The sequence below is a fragment of the Stenella coeruleoalba genome, assembly GCF_951394435.1.
Source record: "Stenella coeruleoalba genome assembly, chromosome: 6".
In the NCBI taxonomy this organism is placed as follows: domain Eukaryota; kingdom Metazoa; phylum Chordata; class Mammalia; order Artiodactyla; family Delphinidae; genus Stenella; species Stenella coeruleoalba.
In genome coordinates, this window is record NC_137151.1 from 74,486,929 (window position 1) to 74,513,712 (window position 26,784).

Consider the following 26,784-nt stretch of genomic DNA (forward strand, 5'->3'; position numbering starts at 1 on the left):
TGAGGTAACAAGAAGCACAGAGACCAGGGTCTCTTATGGGGTGTTTCATGCCATTTGTGTGCAGTGCTGGTGCCACCTCTTCCACGGCCCTCAGTAGTTTAGTAAAGATTGTTATAGCCACAGAATGCTTCCTATGAGTGAGCTTTCCTTGTGAAAACAGGTGCTGGGGCTGAGTGTCAAAACCATATTGAAGCTATGGAGGGAGTCCACACCAGAGGGGGCCATGAGACGTAAGTCCCTTCCTTCTTCGCTGCCTGATTCCCTTGAACTCACAGAACATTCTGGGAAGTTTTAGAATCTATAGGGCTTGAAATTGGAGATGGGTGTTGAACCACTTTATCTTTAAAGGTCAGAAAGACCCCAGATAACATCTGGGTTATAATTATTCTAATCCAAACCATGATGGTGAGGCCTCTCCCCAGTCTTCTTTATTAAGATGGAATCCCCTACAAAGACTGTCCCTCAGATATTTCTAACAGTTTTTTGGTACCTAACATCTGCTAAGGAACATGTCCCTGGGGCTCTTCCCTTCTGGTCCTCTCTTCCTGTCAAAGTGCCCCCCCTTGCTCCGGGGATGAAACTCACCACCTTCATTTCACAGGACATAGGAACCCTCTGGCAGTGACAACTGGCGACTAGCATGGACATAAGCTCTCCAGTAATTTCTCCTCGATCTGCTGACCTTACAGAAGGACAGGGACTAATGGAAGGGAAGTCCAATATGAAAAATAAATTGCTGCTGCAGCTCGTGTCCAGCCTGCTCTGGGTCCCCTGTGGGCTGAGCCAATTTCCTGACTTACCAGCTTGTCTCCATGTGATAGGGCACAGGTCAGGGCTCCTGGCCTCTCATAATCTCCCATTTTCAAACCCAGAAAAGAGGAAAATTTTCTCCTTATCTCAGTCTAATTCTTGCTCACTAAGTCCCCATTTTCTGTCTCAGGATGAATCTCTTCCTAGTATGGAGAACATCCATTGCTTGCAGGGAAACCCAACTCCTATATATAAGAATGAGATCTAACTCTGTATCACCAAGAAGACAATCACAAAGACGATGCTTTTTCCATCATATGCGTTAGATAGACTTACCCTTGGCTAACTTGATGTAATATTATTTTTATAAAAGAAGTATATAAAATAACTACAATACAATTTTCCACTTCCATTTCCTCATTTCATTAGACAATGTATTTTGTACATCATTCCAAATACGTACATATTCACATCATTCTTTTCAATAGCTGCATGCTATTCCATTAAATGGTTATACTACAGTTTTTTTGTTTTGCTTTGTTTTTTTGCGGTACGCAGGCCTCTCACTGTTGCGGCCCCTCCCGATGTGGAGCACCGGCTCCGGACACGCAGGCTTAGCGGCCATGGCTCACGGGCCCAGCTGCTCCGCAGTATGTGGGATCCTCCCGGACCGGGGCACGAACCTGTGTCCCCTGCATTGGCAGGCAGACTCCCAACCACTGCACCACCAGGGAAGCCCTATACTATAGTTTTCTGATGAACATTTTGGTAATTTTTTTGATATTGCAACAAGTATTTATTTCAAAAATACCTTAATAGATAATGTAAATTTAATATGTACTCCACCATATACCATCCAATACTTTTTCATTGTGGTTAAACATACATAAAATTTACCATTTTAACCATTTTTTAAGTATATAGCTCTGTGGCATTTAGTACATTCACAGTGTCATACAACCATCACCTCCATACATCTTCAGAACTTTTCATCTTCCCCAACTGAAACTCTATGTCCTTTAAACAGTAACTCCATTCTCTCTTCCCTCCAGATCCTGGCAACCACTAATCTACTTTCTGCCTCTATGAATTTGACTATTCCAGGTACCTAATCTAAGTGGAATCATACCATACTTGTCCTTTTGTGACTGGCTTATTTCTTAGTATAATGTTTTCAGGGTTCACCCATGTTGTAGCATGTGTTAAAATTTTCTTCCTTTTTAAGGCTGAATAAAATTTCATTGTATGTATGTACAGTTGGCCCTTGAACAACTCAGCGGTTAGGGACACCAACCCTCTGTGCAGTCAAAAATCTGCATATAACTTATAGTTGGCACTCCATGTCCAAGGTTCCTCTATATCTGCCATTTCACATCCACAGATTTAACCAACTACGGATCATGCAGTACTACAGTATTTAGTACTGAAAAAAAACCCATGTATAAATGGACCCAGGCAGTTCAAACCTATGTTGCTCAAGGGTCAAACTGTAAAATATTTTGTTTATCCATTCACAGATGGACATTTGGGTTGCTTTTACCTTAGGCTATTATGAATAATGCTGATATGAACATAGGTGTACAGATATCTGTGTGAGTCCCTGCTTTCATATCTTTGGGGTATATACCCAGAAGTAGAATTGCTGGATCATGTGAAATTACCATGTCCTATTAAGTTACTATGTTTAATTTTTTTTTTTTTTTTTGAGGAGCTACCATACTTCTTTCCACAGTGCATTTGGGTCATTTTTAATAATATAAAAACAGCTTTAGGGGACTTCCCTGGCAGTCCAGTGGTTAAGAATCCGTGCTTCCACTGCAGGGGGCATGGGTTCAATCCCTGGTCATGGAACTAAGATCCTGCATGCCACGCGGTGCAGCAAAAACAAAACAAAACAAAACCAGCTTTATACATATATCTCTGAATATTCATGCAAAGTATTTCTGTAGAATAAAGTCCTAAAAGTGTAGAAGTGAAATTACTGAGTCAGAAATATTTTAATAAGTATTGCCAAATTTACCTCCCAAAAGATTATATTAATTTACATTCCTACCTACAGTGCCGAAATTTCTACTTTACAAATTTTTCATTATCAACTCTTTTCATCTTTGCCAAGATGATCAGATGAAATTTTTAAGCCTGTTTAGATTTATGTTTCTGTATTTATTAATGAGATTGAACAAGATTTTTCATTGTTTTCTGCCCATTTGTATTTGTTCATCTGTGGTTTCCCTATTTACATCCTTTGCCAATTTTTCTATTGGGTTGTCTTTCTCTTAGTGACTAAAGAGAGCTAGTCCCTTTTTGCTCACTAATGCAAAATGTTCTAATCCCTTTTTGCTCACTAATGCAAAATGTCAATATTAGCATTTACTAAAATACCACATATTACTGTTTGTTTTCCTATTCCACTGATATGCCTCTCTTTTACTAGGCTGTTAACATACTGTTTTATTATGGCTTCATATCACTTTTAAACACATGTTAAATCTAGTCCTTCCCTCTAGTACCCTTATTTTAATTTTGTTGTTGTTCTTGGTTATTTTCACTTGCACATTCTTTCAGATAAACTTTAGAAACATTTGGTCAAGTATATTAAAATTCTACTGGGAATTCTATTCCAATAAAAATGTTAAAAAAAAATTCTGCTGGGTTGTCATTGAATTTATGGATTAATCTAGGGAAACTGACATCTCAAAATACTGAGTCTTTTTATGCAGAAACAAGACATTTTTATCTATTTATTAGTCATTTTAATTTATGGTTATCTCTTGATTACCCTCAGTTGCAGACAACCCTTAATTTCAAGTTTTTGTTGAGAATCACCTGTTCTGCTTGATTAGCTCCTTTGTTTTCCTTAACTGCCTTTATTTATTTATTTTTTTGCGGTACGCGGGCCTCTCCCTGATGTGGCCTCTCCGTTGCGGAGCACAGGCTCTGGACGCGCAGGCCTAGTGGCCATGGCTCACGGGCCTATCCGCTCCGCGCCATGTGGGATCTTCCCAGACCGGGGCACGAACCCGCGTCCCCTGCACCGGCAGGCAGACTCTCAACCACTGCGCCACCAGGGAAGCCCCTTAACTGCCTTTATTGTCATCATCTATATACAAAGTGTAACCGATTAGGAATTTGGAAGCAAGAAGTTTGGAAGAAAATATCTAATTAAACTTCTACCTGAGGACTTCCCTGGTGGCGGGGTGGTTGAGAATCTGCCTGCCAATGCGGGGGACACGGGTTCAAGCCCTGGCCCCGGAAGATCCCACATGCAATGCAGCAACTAAGCCCGTGCGCCACAACTACTGAAGCCCATGTGCCTAGAGCCCACGAGCCGCAATAAGAGAAGCCATGGCAATGAGAAGACCGTGCACCGCAACGAAGAGTAGTCCCCACTCGGTGCAACTAGAGAAAGCCGGTGCACAGCAACGAAGACCCAGCATGGCCAAAAATAAATAAATAAATTTATACAAAAAAAATTTCTACCTGAGAAGAATGTAGATAGAGACATAGCAACGATCTTGGCAGATGTTCTTTCAAAATGTGTTTTTCCTCAATTTAAAAATGTTCCCTGGTCCTTCTTGAGGTAGAGAAAGCAGAGTGAAAAAGGCAGGAATAGTGGACAAATTCTTAGTTCCTATAGAATCAGAAGTTCCATGGGTGGCTTCTTTATTTTATTTCAAATGTTGTGAATTCTTAGAAAATGAGATGTACTCATGACTAAGCATGAGTAAAAAGGAACTCTAAACCAAAATATAATGACATTTTGGGACATGTAGAATTCTATATATATAACTTCCTCCAGTGGTGTGAATAACTGCCTACTGACAATATTCCAAATGGAAGACAGGAAATTAGAACACTTTTTAAAAGTGGAATAAAATTTGGGTAAATGAAATGTGAGGAAAATGAGTCAATATCCTATGAACCTATTTTTGATGCATTCATAAACACCAAGACAGTGTAATGCAAATGATTTACATTATTTGTATCTCCTTAAAGGTTGATAAATTTCTTTTATACTGTACAATTTACAGTATAAATCGAAAGAATTAAATACATATATTTTAAAGTAAATATATAGTATTTATACTATATATAAAGGAAAAGGCCAAAGAATGAAATAAAAGTATTTTTAAGAATGTCACAATCACCACTAGAGGGTACAATAAGCAACCTTTCTTCCACTTCCACATAGTGGAGCAGAAGAATATTACTGAGAAATAAAAGGCAATTTAGAATCACAGTACTTAAAGCCACCTCCACAGGTCATCTGGAAGAGACAGGGCATTTAGAAATGTTCATCAGATTTGACATCTAACCAAGGGCAGAAGGTACCAAGTAATTTTCAAGGGCAGTGTTTATCTTAGGCAAAAGTAAAGTCAGTTTATCAAGGCATACAGAACTGTTTCTAAAGTAATTTAACAGGAAAAAAAAAGCCTTTTTATACTTACATGTAACTGTGCATCCATCTCACTCGGCAAGGCTGTTGATTAAAGCTTCTTCTAGAGTGATTTTACTCTGGAAAGATAAACTCCATGAGGACTTAGAAAACAAAATGATTACACAGACTTTCAGAACCTCGGCAAGATCCACGTTGGCAATAAAAGAAAGGAGAACATTTTCAAACCAGCTAGCGATGATTGGCATGACCAGATGCAGGGAACATGAATTCCTCACTTCAAATATTTCACCAGGCTGGTGGAGCCCATGTTGTGAAAAATAAACGCATTCCTCATTAGAATTCCAAGAACAGCAGTTTTTTGTTTGTTTAAGTTGAACCATCTCATCCAATAAACCACCTAATCTGCTGTAATTGTTCTTGGGGGAAAAAATCCTTTCTTTAATACAGGATTTCCCCTATTTCCCATTATAAACGTGCTTCCAGTCTTCAAATTGTGAATGCTATTCTGTGTTCCAGAATAATTGTGCTTCTTAAGAGAAACACACCAATCTTTGCAAAACAGGAGAAAATTAGACAAGCAAAGCTCATTATAAGGAGGAAAATTTGAACTTTTCAACTATTTTTTCTAAGCATAACATTGCTTAACAGGTATATAGCACTTTATAATGTATAATGTACCTTTACAATAATCTTTTGATCTAGGCAGGTACGTATTTTTATTCACAGCTTCTGAGTGATGAAATGGAGACTTGGGGTGGTGAAAGCCTTACCCAAAGTCTCTCAGCAGAGGATGGAGCTGGGAGAATAGAATCTGGACTCCTTAATCCAGTCCTATTGTCACTGTACTCTGGCCCCCATGCATCTGTAAGGATTCAGTGTCAGAAATCCCTTTAATTGCACATTTACATTTCTTTGAAGGAAATTCAGACTTAATATGTGAAGGATATTCTATTTGGCTGAGAATGTTCCTGTGTTTGTGCTCAGAGTGTCCAGTAACTAACCGTTTTGATTTCTTGGTCATATTAGTTTCCCAGATCCATTTCATCATTTGGGTATGACACCCCAGGCAGTGTATCACTGAAGGATTATTTCTTCAGAGGCTGAAGTCCCTTGACCTTCATTATTACCCTGTGTTAACCTGTCCTTGTTTTACTGATTACCTGGAAACCATTCTCAAAATGTACAAAGTTGTTGAGTGTATGCTTGTCTTTATAGCATTTGTTAAAACATTAGAATAGTTTACAGTGTTTGCTTATATGATTACTCAAAAATTTTAATGCACACGTATAAGAGGTAGAAAAATATCATATTTTTATATTTTAATATCTTGAACAGCAATGACCCTAGTGAGATCTAGGAAAAAAATGCAACGTCTTCTATGTCTTCTATCATAATATGTAGATAGACTGCTACAGACCTACTCTTTCTTAAAATATTTGGTTTACATCCAAATCTTGAACTTAACGTGGCCACTGGATCACTTTTAAGAGATTTTCAAGATGTTGTTTGTAATTTCACATGAACTTGATATGATGAGGGTTTAAAACTTTGATCATCTCTAAGATTTTTGCCATATCTATATGCCATCTGTACTATTATTTACTGTATACATGTATATACATATGTTCATAAAACTCGATTCTCATTATTTTTCTAATGTATACTAAAATAAATGTGTAATTTTAAACTTTAAAAATGTTTTTTCATAATGTATTTAAAATAATCTTGGATAGCATATTTGATCAGTGTACCACATTTTGTGAGTCACTGGTCTAGTTGAAAGAGTTTTGAACTCTTGAATAGAGGCCTGGATTGTGCATAAACATTACCATTTTCTAACTTTGATCACTGAGCAAGTCAATGGACCTCCCTGAGTCTGAACCTTATAAAGCTGTGAGGATTGAAGAACTAATGACATAGAGATCTTTGCACATGCAATGTACTTAAATGTTAGTTTCCATCCCTTTAAGGGAATTCAACTGATTAAAGACAATGTTTACCCAAGTTAAGATAGTGTGATATGAGTCCAAATACCTTCTTCTCTGTGTAATTCTTATCCACAAGATAAGCAACAAAATACTGATAAAAGACCCAGGAGCTACTTCAGAGAGGCCAGGCTATTAATAAAACCAGGTGAGGAGGCAGATCCCCATTGTAAATGCTTTGTAACACAATTATTCATCACATTCTGTGAGCAACCGTACTTTTCTTTTCAAGGTTGCAAGAACAGAGGCCCACTAAAAAGCTCACATCAATGGGGAATGGGGCTATTCTAGGTATTCAGAGGTCTCATGGAATACAAGGACACCTAAAGGCATTCAGCTAGGTCTCATGTCACCTAGAACTGGAAAACCAACTTCAGTCTTTCAGAGGCTTTGTGGTCTCTTCTCTGTCTCATGTCTGCTCCTTTGGGTTTCTTTTTCTCATTGCCATTTCCTCTGCTCACTCATCTTTCTCATGACTCCAAATTGGCAGTAAGAGGAATCTATCTGGTCAAGCTTATATATTTCCATGAAGCCAGAGGTCTTTGGCTAACCAATGGATCAGCTCTTCTGAAAATCCACTTCAGGAACAATGAGCTGTGAGGGGAGGAGAAATGTATTTCATTTTTTCAGTCAGGAATATATAAATTCCTTCCACTACCCAACCCTCCCACCCAAGGTATTAACAACATTTTGCTAGGGGTTGGTCATGGGCATACCGAAAAGACCTAGAGGGGAGCATGATTTTTAAGATTGGTGTTTTTATATGATACATCACATGTCTGAAAAATATCCTGTCAGTACATCATACTTTACTCTTTTTAAGGATGTTACCCCAGATTGTTTTGGCTCTCAAGTTAAATCAATAATCCTTTCCTGGGCCAAGTCAAATTCATACCTTAAAATTTAAAAGAAAAAAATGTTTTTCAGAGAAATCGTATTTGTGAATCAGACTCCTCTATCTGGAGAAACACACCCCCACAAGACTTTTCTAAAGTGGGAACTAAGTAAATAGTATGAATACATACTATGATGGCTCCCTGGCTTTGACAAATGTTATAATGAAATATTTTATTTCTTAAGCAATGAATCAGTAGTTGTTCTTCTCTCCCCACCCCCGCCACGAAATGTTGATATCCCATCATGCAGATAGAGGCTAATAACACTCAATACTGTTACTGAACTCAGGTCCGGCTGCTCACTGCTCAAAAATCAATACCCAAGAGGCAAGTGTTGGTAGAAATGGAAACCACTCCTTTTAATCAGAAAGCCAGCAATCTGGGGAGAAGGTGGACTCAGTGTCCCCAAAAACTAACTCCAGAGATTCTGCTCGGCCATGAAGGTTTTTGAAGGGAAAAGGGCAGTAATCTCAATCATTGAGATAAGGGGTCAGAGCTGTCGCCATCCCCTACTGCATACAGGCTTGTCAACCTTTTGTGATCTTTCTTTAGTTGCTATCTTGTTCACACAGTTTGTTTGGAGATTGCTGAAGGGGAAGCTAGGGAAGAGATATGGTCATCTGTTAATTACTTATTCTTCACTGCTACTTCTTTGATCTATGGAAAGAACCAACAGGTTAGGCAAGGTATTGTGTGATCAAAAGATTTGAAAGGTGAGCTTGGGCAGGAGATGAGTAGAGCATGGGGGTGCTGGTTTAAGGTTAGTTTCAATATAGATTTGCTAAAGTGACAAGACAAAGGGGACTCCTGCAGAGAGCTCTTTCCCACAAAGAGCTCTTTCCTGCCAAAAGCTGCTTACAAATACCCACTTGTCAGAATATCATTCCATTTCTATGGGATTATGGGTGAAGGTCCATCTTCTGTAATTTCTTCTTGCCGACATAGGATACCGTATTCTTAAGAGTCAGAATATATCGATATGGGTCTGTAGCATCTCTTTTCGACAGTTTTAATTGCCCATTTACATATATGGGCAGAACAAGTTAAAATTATTTTGATGTCCACAAAGATAGACTATTATGAGCAATAGTATTAATCCCATTCTCGCAAGGCCAGTTTTTGGAATTGTGCTAGCCGTAGATTCAGTACTGCTTAAGATGGAAGAGATTATGTCATGGATGCAGTCTGGTCATCATGCAGCTTCTTCCCTTTGGTGGCAGTTATAGTATGTAAAACAACTCAGGAATGTGCATCAGACACTGAGTCTGTGACTCTATTGTCCTAATTATTAACTGCTTGAGTCTTCGTTTTGTGACTCAGGGAGGCCTGGAAGACTTTGGCTTTTCTACAAACAAGAGGCAGGGCACATGCAGGGTTCTGCTCAGTTCTAATACCATCAGTTAAAGAAGTGAATGTTCATATTTTCAGTATTATTTTATATATACTGAGTGAATTCAATGCAAAATAAGTAACTTCCTCATGCAAAATTTTGCTAGACTCTTGACATGAAGATATGGGTCTCAAACTCTAGCATGCCTAAGAATTAACTTAAAGATTCCTATCCACAAGGTCTGAGAGAGCACCAAGAAAACTTTTAATAAAGTTTTGCACCCAGATTTTATGGGTGCAAGTGGTCTGAGAACCACACTTTGAGAAACATTTTCGAGGAAACGTGCATGAATGAGAAGAATCTAAACGAGTTCCTTTGGGCATGATCTGATTTCTGCTTTCTGCAAAGAGATCATCACACCATGTACTTTGTATTTGGGACACTCATGCACTAGCTGTACTTACTTAAGTCCCACTTACCTACTTTGAAATTATTATATAACAACTGATTTTTCAAAAACAGGGTTTCTTAGTGCCTAGGGAGAGAGCCTGGATCCTATCTAGTTAAGTATAACCAGGTCAAGCTGGTGCACTGGGATTCTGGTGTTGGTTTTGTGTTAGTCCACAACCCTTTAACATATTCACTTCAGTGATGTGCCATGCTTTCAGAGTATGCTGTGAAGAAAGCAGCTTTGTTCCATTTTGAAACAGGTGTTTTGCCAAGGGAAACGTGTCTTTTGAAATCAGGTACATTTTCTTGGGTGTTAGAATACATCATTGTAGCAAATGATTATAAAAATGCTATGATAGTCTTTGGGGCTATTTTAAAATGTCATACCATATGATTTTTGAATCATAAAAACTTCCTAGTGATACCATAATATTGTATGACTGAAGTCCTTAAGATATTCTGAAGTCCACAGGGGTTTTTCGTGTCTCTATGGGAAAATGTGGGAAAACTGAAGGTATGTGATAGCATAAGACACTTTGGGTTGTTTATCATAAAGATCTCCTGGGTTTTAAATGGAATTTTTAAAATGATTGTTCCAACCTGAAAAAGAATTTAGACAACAACAAAGGCAAACTTATTTTCCAAAGTTAAACCTGTGCTTTTTACATCTAATGCTTCCTGCATGCTGGTTATAATTCTCCTTTATTCTCTACCTTTACATATAATGCTCATTTGGGGTCCTTAAAAAGCTTTTTTCTGCTTTAAATCTTCTCTTCTTAGCCATGGCCAAACTTGTCTTTGTGCTTTTTATTTCTCTAGACCGTGAAGAAAGTTAGATTCTGAACTTCTTTATTTTTCTTGATTTTCTCCTTGGAGATTTATGTTATCAGCCATACATTTTCGAATCAAAATTTCAGAAGTCTGTAATGATTTTAGATTTAACTCCTAATTGTTCCATATACTATTAAAGGAAATCACAATTTATTTTCTAAAACTAATTAGGTTTGTACGCCAAGTATGCTTTTCATGGTGTCCCGGCTCTGAAGTCTGTTCTTCTCCAGCCTCCAGTCTGAAATATTTCTACTTAGCCACACAGTTTCAGCCCAGAGCTCTTTCCTCTTGAAGTCTTTCCTGTGAATCGTTTGTCAACTTTGGTGTTCTGTGTCCTATTTTCCAATCTCTAGTCCTCCAATTATCCTATGGTAATGTGATTGTTGACCTATCTCCACATTAGATAGTAGCTCATAGAAGGCAGGGAACTTACTTTGAAATCCACAGTGCCTAGTGCATTGCCTACTGCAGATAAAATGCCAAATAAATATATGAAAAAATGTATCTTTATGAATTAGACTCAAACCCGTATGTTCTAATCCACATAAACATTTAAACTTTTATTTTGGACAAGAAACACCTCTCTTCAAATGTAAGAAGTCATAAATTTACCTGAGAAATGTGTTGCCAAACCACTTATTCAAATACAATTGCCTGTGGTATCGTAGAACACAGTTCCTCAACTATGGCACTATTGACAACTTGGGCTGGATAATTCGCTGTTATGGGCGACTGTCCTGTGCATCATGTTTAGTAGCATCTCTGGCCTCTACCCACTAGAAGCCAGTAGCACCCCAACCCCAGTTGTGACAACTAAACATGTCTCTAGACGTGGCCAAATGTCCTCTGGAGGGCAAAATAACTCTTGGTGAGATATACCACCCCAGAATGTTAAGTTTACCAACTTCATAGATTTAAAATATTATTAGAAATATAATCCTATTAACTCTGCAAAATATTCACTTTTAAGTTGTAATTGCCCTCTTAAACTTCCAATTAGCTCACAATGTAAACAATGGCTCCTTAGCTTATATGACTGGTGTATGAGCCGGTATGGCTGGAAGTGTGTGGTTGGCTGGACATCTCTCTCTCTCCAGGAGGCCAGCTTGTGCTTCCTTACAGCATGAGAGTCTCAGGGTAGCCAGACTTTTTACAATTTCCCATGAGCAGGTGTTTCAAGAGACCTGGACAGAAGCTGCAAGATTTCTTAGGACCTAGCCTTAGAAGTACTGGAATGCCATTTTTGTTGCATTTTCTATAAAAGAATTCACTAAGTCCAGCCAGTTCAAGGGGGCGGGTAGAGAAAGAGCGGAATAGACACTACTTCTCTTGAGGAGAATGAAATATATTCACAGGGAGGGGAAGAAACTGATGGTGGCCATCTTGGAAACAAGCTACCAAATCCACCCAGGTTTGGACAAAATGCTCTCTCTTCTTTTCCATCCTTCCAGGATAGGTATTTCCACTCCTCACAGGTTTGTGTCAGCTCGATTTCTGGAAATGGGTAACAGAAGACAAATGCTCCATTCAGATTCCTAAGATATTCCTTCACTTTGGACAACAGCTCTTTCTTTTCCCTCTTTTTTTGACAATTAAAATTTGGGGTCCTACTATAAAGACATCCCACTTTGGGGGAGGCATGCTAAATTCATTTATACAGTTTTGTTCTAATTCTTCTGAGATATCTTTCCAGAAATAACATTTGTCATCCTGGGGTAGAGGGAGGTGCACAGTAAGCTGATAGAAATTTTCCTCCTAGAAGAATTCAGTCATGAGTTTTGTCTTGTCATAAACATAGACCGTAAACAGGCATGGCTTTTGAGAGTGGTTTGGTGGGGAGAAGGTATGGAAGGAGAGGGGTCTAGGTATAAATTCCAGCTGCACCACTGTGAGGCCTAGGGTGAGTTCCTTAACTTCTCCGACCCTCATCATTTCCCTTCTCTGAGAAGTGAGTGAACTATGCCTATCTTGAAGGTTTTTATCAAGTATTGATTACTGGCTCACAGTCCTCTATGGGTTCCATGTTTTTGTACATCTTAGAGGCACTTACTGCCTTTGCTCCAGACTATCTTTTCAATAGCGAACAGATTTGGGGGACAGCAGCTCCCTCTGGGACAGAAGGCAGATTTCTTTCTTGACTGGGATAATAAGACAATGTTTATTTCCTGGGCAAAGGTCAGACAGGCTCACTGTCCATTATAAAGGATTCAGGTTTCCTAAGCTTGGAAGTGCAGTCAACTGCATTGCAGGAGTGAGGTGGCCATTTCCTGTCACACTGTGGGCATTCAGGCTTGAGGAGTTGATGCAAACGCTGACACTCTGGCTAATGCTATTGCTATGATTAATAGAGTCCTCTGTTTCTTACCCAGGAGTCTGTGCTTTGAGGTTGGGTAGAGGCAGTGAGAGCAGCGGGCTTGAAGCTTCTCCTGCTCACTCTGCTTCCTTCTACTGTCTGTAGCACCTCCTAATCAGCCAGACCTAGAATGGGTGTTTCTTTCTCAGTCTTCCTCTCCTTGTGTTGATGGCATCTTCCTTATGCAAAACACCATGACTAGGACTACCAGTCTCACCTTACAAAAGGAGGAGATAAAGCAGTTTAGAGACCGTTTGCTCTATTTTTCTCCAAAAAAACTTGCTGAATTTTGGTGTCAAAAGCTGAATAGTAACACAATTTTTCCCTCTTTCCATTCCTATTTTATCAATTCTAAATCTCCCCTAGGCAAATTTTTGGCAGAATGGAAGCAAGACTAGGATAAGAAAATGCATAATAGAAAATCTCATGAATATTTTTTAAAAGTCCCCATTATTACTAGCTCTCAAGAATTACAATGGAAGGAGTCCCATCTCCCAGTAACAGAATCATTCAGTATATCGTGGTTAAGGTTGGTAGCACTCCCTTTGCTCAGCACTTTTTTTTTTTTTTTTTGGCAGTCGGCTATTTCAAATCCCACATTTCTACCCTATTAAAAACCTCAGTGTCTTCCATGCCAGATAAAGGAACTGAACTTACAGAAACTTATTGAGCATTACAAAGGCATTCCTGCATATATTTCTACATACATGCTCTCTACAGCCATATCTGAGAGCTGGAATATAAATCTTACCTAAATTCTCAATGGCATGGTCAGTTTCCTTAAGCACAGCTTAGATTGGTTGAAAAGCAGCTGAAAGAGAAAGGACACTTTCTAGCAATGTGATAAAGTACATTTTATTTCTATTTTGAGGAAGGTGTCACTTCAGATTTTCACCAGGATGAAGTTGGATTAATTCTCCCCATTTATGTGTAGTATTCAAACTATAACTCTTATCACCTGAGACTGAAAATTTCTTTATGGACTCCACACTGCATCCTTTTCCTGGATCTAAAGCAAATCAATTCATTTTTCAAAAGGTGGAAATAAGGGAGGTCAGTCAGTATGTCCATCAACAACACTGAATCACCTTCTCCCTTCCCTTCTCAGGTGCTTCCTGAAAGTCATTTGAGTAGTTATTATTGTTCTCAATCTATCTCAGTTCAAAATATTGATCATTTACTAGGCAATTAGCATGGGCTGAGCAATGTGTGGAATATTAAATAAATACCTGGAGTTTATAACCTTGGTGTGTCAACTTGACACTTGAATGGAAAACAATATAAGGCAAAATAAAAACTGTGCCAAAATATATAGTAAACCAAAAGAAATGAAAACATATATACACACACACACACACACACACACACACAAAGACTTCTATACAAATGTTCATAGCAGCTTTACTTGCATAACCCCAAGCCTGAGATAACCTATATTAGTTTCCTATTGCTGTGTAACACAGTACCCTAAAATTTAGTTACTTCAAACAACAAACATTTATTGTCTCACAGTTTCTGTGGATCAGGAATTTGGGAGCAGCTTAACTGGGTGGTTCTGTTTCTGGGTCACCCATGAGGTTGCAGTCAAGCTGTCAAGGGGTTACAGTCATCTGAAGTCTGGCCTGAAACTGGATTTGCTTCCAACATGGCTCACTTATTGCTGTTGACAGGAGACTGCAGTTTCTCATTACATGGGTCCATAGGGCTGCTCGAGTTTCCTCACAGCATGGCAGCTGGCTTCCCCCAGAGTAGGTGATCCAAGAAAGAGTAAGGAGAAAGTCCAAAATCCTTACATAACCTAGTTTCGAAAGTTGCAGGCCTTCACTTCTGCTTTATTCTATTCATTAGAAATGAGTCACTAAGTCCAGTCCACATGGCAAAGAGTGAAATTAGGCTCCACCTCTTGAAGGGAGCAGTATCAAAGAATTTGTGGATGTATTTTAAAATCATCACACAACCTAAGTGTCCATCAACAGGAGAATCCATAAAGAACTTGTATGTATATCATACAACGAAACACTGCTCAGCAATAAAAATAAATGAAGTTTTGATACATGCAACAACATGGGTGAATGTCAAAATAATTATGCTAAGTGAAAGAAGTCAGGCACAAAAGATGACATACCGTAGGATTTCATTTACATAAAATTCTAAAAACTGCATACTAAGCTATATATAGAGAAAGTAGATCAGCGGTTGCCTGGGGACTGGGTTTGGGGAGATGGAGTGGTGAAAGGAGGGAGGGAGGCATTTCAAAGGAGTGCAAAGAAACTTTATGAGATGATAGATATACTCATCTTGTTTATGGTAACAATTTTAGAGATGTGTAAATATGTCAAAACACATTAAATTGTAGGTTTTAAATGCGTGCAATTTATTGTATGTCAATTATACCTTAATAAAGCGAAAAAAATGTATAGTAAAGAAAAATTTTCATTCATATGCCGATTATATTTTCCATAACTTTACTTTTTAGCTCTGTCTCTTTAATGACGAATATAATAAATAAGTCTGGAACTCTTATCCATTGCAAGATAGTTTTCAGCATGGTAGGAACTTATTAACCTCTTTTAACATAAGGTAATACTTTTAAGATTCTGTGTTCTTATTTGGTAAATCAACACATTTCAAGTTATTTTCATTTCAAAACTACTCCTTGAAGAATTTTTATAAAGCCAACAGTATCTATTTTGCTTTGTGTGTTTGTCCAAAATCAAACTAATTTCTTCCTCCACAAATATGCTTCTTTAGCTCAGTTTATTAAATCACCATTTACCCAGTACCATGACCTAGAAATATCTACTGCTTCTCCTTCATTGAAATCTTCTTCCCTAAACCATTTCTCACAATCTGTTTATTAATTCAACAAACATTCATTGAGCAACTACCACATGCCAGACTTTGTACTACTGTTAGGTATAGTGGTGGGCAATTGTACCTGATTCCTCCCCTTATGCATCTTCCATATTTTAGTGGAGGATACAGTCTGAGTCTGGTCAATTCTATACTGGAAATGCCTCTTGTGTCCTTTATGTCCTGTATTCCCACTGCTACTGATTCAGTTTACATACTCATCATCTCTTGCCTAAACTGATTTTCTAATTGGTCTCTGTCATTTTTCTCTCCTCAGACTAGTTTGTCCTCCATATGGCTGCCAAAATCTCCCTTCTGAAACTCAGTTCTGATTACGTTATTCTCTGATTCAAATAATTTTTGATGGATGCGTAGTACCAGCTGCATGAAATCTAAGTTCCTTCATTACTTGACTGCTACCAACTTACAGCCTCAATTTCACCAACTCAGTTCTCGAATTCATTCTAGCATACTGTACTACTCAAAGCTCCCCATCATGCTGTGTGTGCCCACATCTGCTTGCACACTTTGCTTCTGCTTGGAAATGACTTCTGACCGCTCCTTCACCCAGTAAATTCCAGTGCATCCTTCAAGACACTGTTCACACGAAACTCCTTTCTCAAGAACATCTATTTGTAAGCAGAAATCTACAGTTTCTCAAACTACCACAAAATCTGTATATTCTTATAATTTAGCACTTATCAAGGCATAGTGTAACTCAGTAATGAGAAAGAAAAAAGCAGCCCTGTCTCCCAGCTAGGCCATGGTGTTTTCCTGCTGAACATAACCTTTTCAGAGAATACCTAAATAATTTGAGGTTATTTTGTGGCTAATCCACTGAATGCGTTGAAACAAAAACAAGAATCTTCCATAAACACATCTGAGCACAGACAAAAACAATACTGTGCTAACCACAAAAATGGCCACATCTCCCTCTTTCCCAGCTAATGTGAGTTGCTGCTGCTTCTTAACCAGTTATACGTTTAACCGCATTCCATTACTCTCTCCTCCTAAAGAGCATTAAGATATCCACCCATAGAACTGCTTCCACTTTCTGGTGGCACCTAATCCAGAGCAAACCTCTGCTTCCTTGAACCTTCCCCCAAATTATTAACATGGCCAATATCCTATAACAAGTCTCCCCAACACCCTCTGAGGCTCCCCTTTGCTACATATGATGTGAGATTGAGGTGTCCCTTGCTGCAGTAAATAATACACCCAATTTTGTTTAAATGCAGGTATATTCCTGGTAGTGTTTTGCTGTTGGGCAGCAAAGCATTTACATATTTGATCTTTCTACTAGACTATGAAGAGCTTAGAGATCTGGGACTTTTATCTATCTATCTAGGCATCCCCTGTACAAAGTATAGTGCCTGTCTAGATACTGAGTACATGTTTATAGGATAAATGAATGAATGTGTATTTTATGATTGAAGGCACACATTTTAATAGAAGAAGCTGCTTTAACAGAACATATTATTTCTCATCAAAGTACTCTGCCAGTCTGCTACTGACTGAGCTTGCTTTTACATGTGAAGGTGCTCCTGTGGTTTTGATGTTATTGCCTTTGGTCAGTTCCCACCATCAGCAGAGCTTATGTCTTTGTTTTGAAGTGACGATGGCTTCTATTCTACTTCCACAGTCCCTCACGATCCTTACCATTCCCAGCATGCACAGCTACATAGCCCACTAGGTGTGAGGATGCTGTTATCCCAACCATACATTACTGGAAAGAAGTCACAGTAGGAAAGCAGATTAGGACACTTCAAAGTGTGGGGAAAGAGAAGCTATGAAAAACTAGAAAGAAAATTGATTTCTAACTACAGTTAGCTCTCATACCTGTTTTGACTTCATAGATGATTCAAGGTATAGTATAGTTGTCCTCTCTTTCTAGGATTTCTTTCTATCTGTAGATTTCCAGAGCCCTCTCAACCTTAATCTTACGGATCTTCCTATTTTGTGCTTTAGTAACATATTTTTCCAAGTGGAATAAAAAGTGCTAGTTCTATTTGAGGCACTTACCTCATTTTTGTCCCATATAGCAGAGTGGTTAAAAACTCAGGTTTCTGCATCAGAAAGATATGGATTGGAATCCAGGATCACCAACTTCCTGAATATGTGATTTTCATGTCACTCAACCTTTCTCAATCTTAATTTTCTCATCTATAAAATAGGGATATTAATAGTAAATAACCTGTAGAGTTGTGGTGAAAATGAAATGAGATAGCATATAAAAACCTTCCCTGGCACATAAATCTTCAGCTCAAAAATTATAACTGTTATTAATGTAATTAGCTCATTATTTTTCATTAGCAGAAATTGCATTTATAAATCCAAGGTAGAAGTTGGATACTCTATGCCATACAATATTTATTATATAATACACTATTATTTTATATATTATTGATATATATTATGAATATTAAAGAACATAAACTAAAATATAACAGTTTATGTTTCAGGATTTGCTCAAACTTGTTATGTCAGTAAAAAAAACTTTGCAAAACTGATTTGTGTATATTATAGCTTGCCTGAAATAAACTCCTAAATGTAGAAAAATAAACTCTTCATAATACCGATCACAGTGGGAAGTTTAGTGATTGGACTGGATGACTTTCAAGGTTCCCTGTTGTCAGAAAGAGAACAGCGGATGTGATAAACAGCAGGACAGACTAAACCAAGTAGGAAAAAAAGCAGAAACTAGACTGGTCCTTGGGAAGGATAAGCATTGTTATCATATCAAGCTGCAGATGACAAAAGGAAGTTCAGTTAAACTGGAAGTGTTGGTGAGAATGATGACAGGTAATTGGTTGGTCTAAGCAGGCAGACAGTAGCTGAGAATTCAAGAAAGAGTTGGAACACAGCAGAGCAACTGGGTGAAATATATAAATAAGATATATTACTGTTGTCAGGGAGGAAGAAATTTTCCTCTACCTTTCTAGGTTCTTCCAGATGGATGAAGAATTAAACTGACATGAGACAGATTAACAGGAAAAAAACAAACAAAAGTTTAATAACATGTATATATGGGAGAGACCCAGGAAAACTGAGAAAATTGCCAACATGACCAAAGCCCTCACCTTAAAGACCATCTTCAGCTAAAGACAAAAAATGTTGGGATAGTGGTTTGAGACTTCAGCAGTGAGGAAGGTAATTCACATGGAGATGGAAAAGTAAATGTTTGGTAAACAAATGTTGTCTATGCCATACAGAGACAATGGGACACAGAATGAGCCTTGTCAAGTTTTTCTCCCAACCACATCTAGTCTGTATCTTTCGTAGCTCTCTCTGATGATAGCTCTATGCCTGGAAGAGGCTCTTTATCTAAATTCTTTTAGTCAGTTAAGGGGGAGGTAACAAGAAAAACGTCCTGCGTCTTCCATCTTTTAAAAATAATCAGTCTAAATTAATCCTCATGCCAGAGAGATACATTTCAATGTGGCAAATTTTGCTCCCCTACACTATTATTAGTAGCTAATATTAATGAGTTATTTTTATGTCCCAAGGGTTGTTCTGAGTTGCACTTGTTAGCTCATTTAATCCTTAAAACACCCAATATAGTGGATACTATTAATGGGCACTCTTATGAGGAAATGGAGCTAACGTGGATAATGGTGGTACTTGATTCCATACAAAGGTATTATTTGTCACTTCTCTTCAGGTTGCAGTTTCTTTCAGGTATTTTTAATCTCTGACACTGTATTGTTTATGTCTAAAAGATCAATTTGGATCATTTTAATAACTTTTGTGTCTTTCCTTAACATACTTATGTTTTCTCCACACTAGTGAACAAATGGAATATAGTTGTGATAGTTATTTTTATGTTTATGCTTAGTAATTCTATTATTTGTATCATTTCTCGTTCCATTGTGATTGATTTAATGATTTTCTATTTATTAAGGATCCTATTCCTGCTTCTCTGAATGCAGGTGATTTTTGATTGTATGACAGACACTGAAAATTTTACTTTGTTGGCTGCTGAATATTCATGTACTTAAAAATATTCTTGAACTTTATTCTGGGACATAGATCAATTTTTAATTGATAAACTTTGTAACAGTTTAATCTTGAGACTTGTTTTTAACCTTTGTTATGTGGAAACAGATTAGCCTTTCGTCTAGGGCTAATTTTGCCCACTAGTGGATCAGTGCCCTGCTGAGTACTTCACCTGATGCCCCGTGCATTACGCCATTTGTCTCCTCTGCCTGGAGGAGACACCAACATGCCTGGTGCAAGGTCCAATGACTGAGTCTACTTGCTCCCTTCAGGTGGTTCTTCCCAGGGCATTAGGTAGCTTCCTCATAGATATACAATGATCAGGACTCAGGTGAAGATTTGGTGTCAGTGGGGAGCTCTCTTTAACTGCAGTTCTCTCTATCTCTGATGCTCTGCCAAAACTCTAGCTTCCTTGGCCTCTGTGAGCCCCCAGTTTTGTGTTTCCAACTCAGGAGAATGCTGGGTTCTGCCTGGCTTCTTCCTCTCTACACTGTATCCTGGAAACCTTCTCTAGGCAGTAAGCCACAACAATCTTAGAATTTACTCCGTTTTTTTTTTTTTTTTTCTCTTTTGGAATCACGGTCCTGTGGTGCCTGCTGTCCAATGTATGAAAACTATTGTTTCTTTTTTTGTAGTTATTCCTATTTCTTAGTTGTTGGAGGCAAGAGGACAATTCTAATCTATGGTATTTCATCTTGGCCAGAAGCAGAAGTCCCCAAGCATCTTTTTTACAAAGTTCCCTGAAGCTACAGGCTGGGTAAGCACATGATTTGTGTCCCTAAACAAAACACACATAAGTTTAATCAACTGTTTCATGACCACATATCATTCTACCTGGACTCAGTCAACTCCTCAATTTAAGGCCTATTGCCTGCCATATCCCATTTTCACGTACAAATTTATGTATTAGCCATGGCTTTTTCAGTTGAAAGTAAAAGAAATTCTACTCAAACTAGTTAAGGAAAAAAATCCTTTTAGCTTATTTAGCGAAAAGTCCACAGAACAGAAGTAATTTTAGGCATGATAAGATAGGGCATTTCAATGATATTATGAATGTTCTGTATTTCTAGTTCTTGGAAATTTTCTCTCAAATGACTCTCAAAGGCAGGCAGGATTGCTGTCAGCACTAGAAGAGTTACATTGTGGTTGTTAACTACTTCACAACATATATTTTGTGAGTTTAAAACCCCTCAAAGAAAGATGTCTTTTCTGATAGCACTTATGGAAAAGCCTTCACGTTGGGATGGATTAGCCAGGTTTGGGCCACATGGTCATTTCTGATCCAATCACTCTGTCCTGGGGCAAGAGTTTTTTTCATTGGCCAGGACTAGTCATGTGCTCTCCTGAACCATATGAAATGGGTTATCCATAGGAAAGTGGGGTTCTATTATCAGAAGAAAGGGATGAGTCCCTCTGCAAGATAAGGATGCACATATTAGAGCTGGGGTATAAAACAGGAGCTTCATTTCAGGAATGATGCAGAAACCCAATGCCGTATCTAATACACAAAATAGAGAAGATTTATTTCAAGGTGAATGTGTCAGCTGAGCTACTGAATTAATGCCTAAATCCCTTGAACTAAGAACAGATTGGTCAAAGAATCGTGTGTTTGGTGAAGTCTACTAATTGAGGTCAGGTAACCTCATCTATGAAAAGAAGATACTATCACAGCAGGGATAACACATTGGTACCTTTAATACTGAAAGTCTATAATTCTGTTACAACAAAATACAGAAGTAGTGCTTTCATTAGCAAAACATTCCTGGCAAATAAACTCTCATAGGTGAAATGTTGTTACTGATGTGCAAATTAGAGAAAGACATCACTCCTGAGTATCTTGCCATACAAGTTTACTAACATCAAATTGTTTAGATTATTAAAAATAATTTTCAACATTAAAATGAGATAGAAATCTTACTCTTAGGAATGGGCTTAATAATTGTATTCCTTGTTATTCAACCAACAGAACTTTCTGATCAAATATAGTTTGTTTCTTTAAAAACTCCAAGAAATTTGTAGTGACTGCTTGATGTATTTGTTAGTAAGAGGATTCTGAGGCTGTGTTTGGACTAAGCTGGAAAGAGTAGCTCTTCCACTGTGAACTTGTGTTCCAGTATTAGCTCTTGTGAGTATTAACATGACTTATGTTCTGAATCAAGAAGGAGTAACTACATCTGGCCTGGTTTCAACTGGTTTTCTTGGCCTTGGGTAAATCATACAGTCACCTAAGTTTCTATTTCTACAAAGGAAAAAGGCTTATAACACATATCCCACAGAGATTGACTAATGATTAAATAATATGTTGTTTAGGGATATACACATATATTATGATACAAAACTATTTTTTTAATCAAGGGGAAAATTAACTTTGTGATAGTAATCATCTTTAGGGAGGGGGGAGTGAGGATAATGACAGAGGGGAGGGCCTCACAGTTAGATGCAAAACTATTAATAATTAAATAGTTCTTAAATTGGGTGGAGGGCTTGAGTGTTTATTTCCTTCATAATTTATTACCCTTCATAACTTATGTAAGTAATACAATTACACATACCTTTTAAATGTATCAAGTACTGAATAAAACACAAAATAATAATGAAATAAATTACTTTGGAAAAAACACTCCAACACTTTGAATAAAGGGCATTCAGAAGAGCAACAGGATTCCATTCAGTTTCTCAACCCTATATATCTGAATTCTAAATAAGACCCTTTTCAAGTTTAATACATACTAAAGAGGTTGTACAAGGTGTCATGGGAATGGTTCACATAAGCTGACTCTGACTCTCTTGTGGACACGATTTATTTAAAACACAAAATGTACATATGTCTGTATCCTCAAGTATAGGGATATAGAAGCCATAGCAAGCATAGGATTCCTACACTTACTGTTTCTGCTTTCTTACCATTCCATTCTATCTTCTTGGATTTGATTCTTTATCACTCCATTAAGTAGCTCATATCAAGATCACAAACAATTTCCATCTTGCCAAGTTCAATGGTTGGTTCTCTGATTTCATAGTATTGGACCTCTAGGCAGCTCTTACCACAGATGAACACCACTTCTTTCTGGAAAGACTCTGTTCTTAAGAGTTTTTCTTCCATCTCAATTGTTGCTATTTCTGAATGTCTTTTGCTGGCCTGGCTTCTTCTCCACTTGATTTCAAAAAGTTGAATGACTTAGGCCTTGTCCTCAGTTCTCTTCTTTTTCTATAGTTTTTCACTAGGTGATCTCAAAATTTGCTGGTTATCCTAAATCTCTGTCTCTAACTGGGGCCTCTCTCATCAGCTCCAAACTTGTGTATCCAACTGCTAAACTGACATATTCCCTCAGGCATTGGACAACCTCTAAAAGGCCACTCATCCACCAGATTTTCCCCTCAGAAAATGCTACATCCACACTGCCAGCATCTCAGGCCACAAACGTCTCTGATTCATTGTTTTCTTTCACACCTCACAACCTATCCTTTATCAAGTATTGTAAGCTCTATCTGCAAAATACATTCCAAACAGGATCACTTCTCATCAATTCCAGTGAAATAATTGTGGTCTAATCTTCCATCATATCTCACTTGGATCCTGCCTGCCCCACACAGCAGCCAGAGTTAACTTTTTAAAGGATAAATCTGATTATACCAAATCTCTACTGGCTTCCCACTGGAATGACAGTAAATTTCAAGTGCCTAGCCATGGCCAAAAAGGCCTCCCTGCTAGCTCTTAGACCTAATCTCACACCACTCTTCCTCTTTCCCTCAGTCTCCAACCACCATGGCCTTTTCTATACCCCATAAATGCACAAGATTCTATTCCTTCTTGGGGTTTCTGCATTTGCTCTTCTCTTTGTTTGGAATGTCTCCCCACTCTCCATCCCATTCAACACTGTCAAATGGTTTCTTCTTTGCTTTTTCAAGTCTAAACTCAAATGCCAACTCTTTTTTTTTTTTTTTGCGATACGCGGGCCTCTCACTGTTGTGGCCTCTCCCGTAGCAGAGCACAGGCTCCGGACACGCAGGCTCAGCGGCCATGGCTCATGGGCCCAGCCGCTCTGCGGCATGTGGGATCTTCCCGGACCGGGGCACAAACACGTATCCCCTGCATCGGCAGGCGGACTCTCAACCACTGCGCCACCAGGGAAGCCCTCAAATGCCAACTATTTAGAGAGGACTTCCCTGAGGAGCTGGGGAAAGTAGAACTTCCTCTCTTCCCCACAACCAGTCGTTTTCTAAGTCATTGTGCTATTTAATTTTCTTCATTGCACTTAAAACTATTTGAAGTGATCTTATTTATTTGTTTCCCTATATGCTTATTTTCTACGTGTCTCCTCATTATTATGTCAACTACATGAACACACAGACTCTGACTGCCTGGTTTTTTGCCTTATTCCCAGTGAACTGAGTAGTGCCCAGCATACAGTAGGTGATCAATAAATGCTTATTGAATCAATTATTGGTTGTTGAATGAATAAATGAGTAACTAGCTTAAAGTCACACAGGCCTTGTCTGTTATGCAGACCCAGATTACATTATGTATTATATAACTTGATAAAATAGCCTCAGTGTGATTTTTTTTAAATACAGGGTGCATGCATATTTTTTTTTCACATGGAACAGGTAGGTTACACCAGAATTCTACCAGTCTTAGTGCCATGCACTTTTTTTTTCAAAATTAATACACAGAAATCTTTTGCATTCCTTTACACTAACAATGAAATATCAGAAAGAGAAATCAATGAAACAATCCCATTTACCAACGCATCAAGAAGAATAAAATACCTAGGAATAAACCTACCTAAGGAGGCAAAAGACCTGTACTCAGAAAGCTATAAGATACTGATGAAAGAAATAAAAGATGACATAAACAGATGGAGAGATATACCAAGTTCTTGAATTGGAAGAATCAATATTTTGAAAATGAAAATGACTATACTACCCAAAGCAGTCTACAGATTCACTTTTGCATGCTCTTTAATCTCACTTTGATGAGATTTCCTACAAGATACTTAAGCCTAAACAAAAAGAAGGAATTCTGCTTCCAGCCAGATTTATCCTGTTTGAAAAAACCAAAAAAAAAAAAGAAGAAATGAAAGAAAAACAATATATAAAAAACAATTTTCAGTTTTCAAGATGTTGAACATCAGGCATTGAAAGTCAGTGATCCCTGAGACAGAAAACAAAGGAGGTCCAGCCTATGACTACCCGGTTTACTGCCCTGAGAATGTCTAGGCTGGGGCATAGGCAGGCAGAATCTGGCAGACTCCCTAAGTAATGCCAGATTACTCCCTAGAAATATTCTGGCTTATCTGTTTAATAACTGGGTTGTGCTGAAGATTTAATGGGAGTAACCTACTTACTAGATAAAGTATGTCTTTTTCTTCTCTGTTTTTGTAAGAAGGTCCCTGTTTCTGACCTTGGGCAGAGGGGCTGGGTACAGGGAAGGGTGGAATGTTTTATCAATGAGGAAAGTAATACCCCCATACCTAACCCTAGTTAAGCAGGGGTTTATACTTCTAAACTATGGACCCCTCCTGAGAGCAGTTGGGTTGGCATAGTTAGAAAGAGCCGAAGAGTTGAAGGTAAAATAATAAAAAGTTTTGCTCTCATAACATTTTTGCACAAATCCTTTTTGGTCTGGTTATTCTACCCAAGGCAACTGGGTATTTCTGCAGAGGCTTCTGTGGATCGGGTGGTGAAAGGGGCCAGGGAAGTGGAAAAGGAAACAGAAATTTTGTGTTTTCCTAGAGATATAATGTAACATGTATGGACTTGCTCTCTCCAGGAGGGTAGCCTCATGGCAGGAATTTACCAAGCTAATCTAATTTTGCCATGTAATTCTCAGATTTAAACACATCACCTCTCTTCAGACCCTCCAAAGAAACCTAGGATTTACAGCTTTTTCTGTCTGAGGGATTTGGAGTATTTTCTGACCTAAATTCCTGGTCTATAGGAGATTACTTTGACAATTTATTAAACTTAGGATTTGTGTGTCTAAAAATCCACAAGACTTCAAGGAGCTAACAAATTCTCAGGGGCCTCTTAACTGTGGGGTGCCAAGTGCTTTGCTAACAGAGCCAGCAGATGTACAAATCTTACATTAAAATCCTGTCATAGAAACACATTACAATCCTGTCATAGAAACGCAGTAAAGGACCAGGTGAAATTAAGTGAGACATCAGCTATATATACTTAAATAGATTACACCGATGGAATCAACAAAAGCATTTTGTCTTTAAATGTTTAGAATTTTGCCTGTGTAGGCATAAACCAAAAGAGTCTGTCAACGTGGCTTGTCTTCAGAGCTCTAGTAAACAAATGAAGCTCAGGTGAGTGAGATAGGTATCAAAAGACTTGGGTATCATTTCGTTATTTTTTTTTAATATATATATTTATTTATTTATTGGGCTGTGCCGGGTCTTAGTTGCAGCATTTGAGATCTTTAGTTGTGGCATGCGGGATCTTTTAGTTGAGGCATGCGGGATCTTGTGGTTGCGGCATGCTGGCTCTTAGTTGCAGCATGCAGGATCTATTTCCCTGACCAGGAATGGAACCCGGGCCCCCTGCATTGGGAGCATGGAGTCTTAACCACTGGACCACCAGGGAAGTTCCTATCATTTCGTTTTAAAATCTTGTTACTTTAAAAATATTTACTTAGGGCTTCCCTGGTGGCACAGTGGTTGAGAGTCTGCCTGCCGATACAGTGGACACGGGTTCGTGCCCCGGTCCGGGAAGATCCCACATGCCGCGGGGTGGCTGGGCCTGTGAGCCATGGCCACTGAGCCTGCGCGTCCGGAGCCTGTGCTCTGCAACGGGAGAGGCCACAAGAGTGAGAGGCCCGCGTACCGCAGGAAAAAAAATATATATATATACATATATATACATATATATATATATATATATTTACTTAGGAAGTCAAAGATCAATAATACATGCAGTTGGTTGAAATATCA

At 38.4% G+C, this 26,784-nt stretch overlaps 1 protein-coding gene across 14 annotated transcripts in view; it reads right to left on the reverse strand.

Moving 5' to 3' along the window:
* The window catches only part of SESTD1 (SEC14 and spectrin domain containing 1), a 262,393-nt gene that overhangs the window by 206,329 nt on the left and 29,280 nt on the right, over positions 1-26,784 (reverse strand). For 9 of the 14 annotated variants that reach the window (XM_079923858.1, XM_079923862.1, XM_079923863.1 and 6 more), the window contains 4 exons: positions 17,870-18,010; positions 13,746-13,805; positions 13,007-13,211; positions 5,199-7,728 (listed from right to left, as the gene is read on the reverse strand). The gene's annotated coding sequence lies outside the window, so the exon portion shown is untranslated. Of the gene's footprint in view, positions 1-4,230; positions 4,755-5,198; positions 7,729-13,006; positions 13,212-13,745; positions 13,806-17,869; positions 18,011-26,784 lie in introns of those variants that run through there. The other 5 variants (XM_079923851.1, XM_079923849.1, XM_079923864.1 and 2 more) reach the window with 4 other exon arrangements.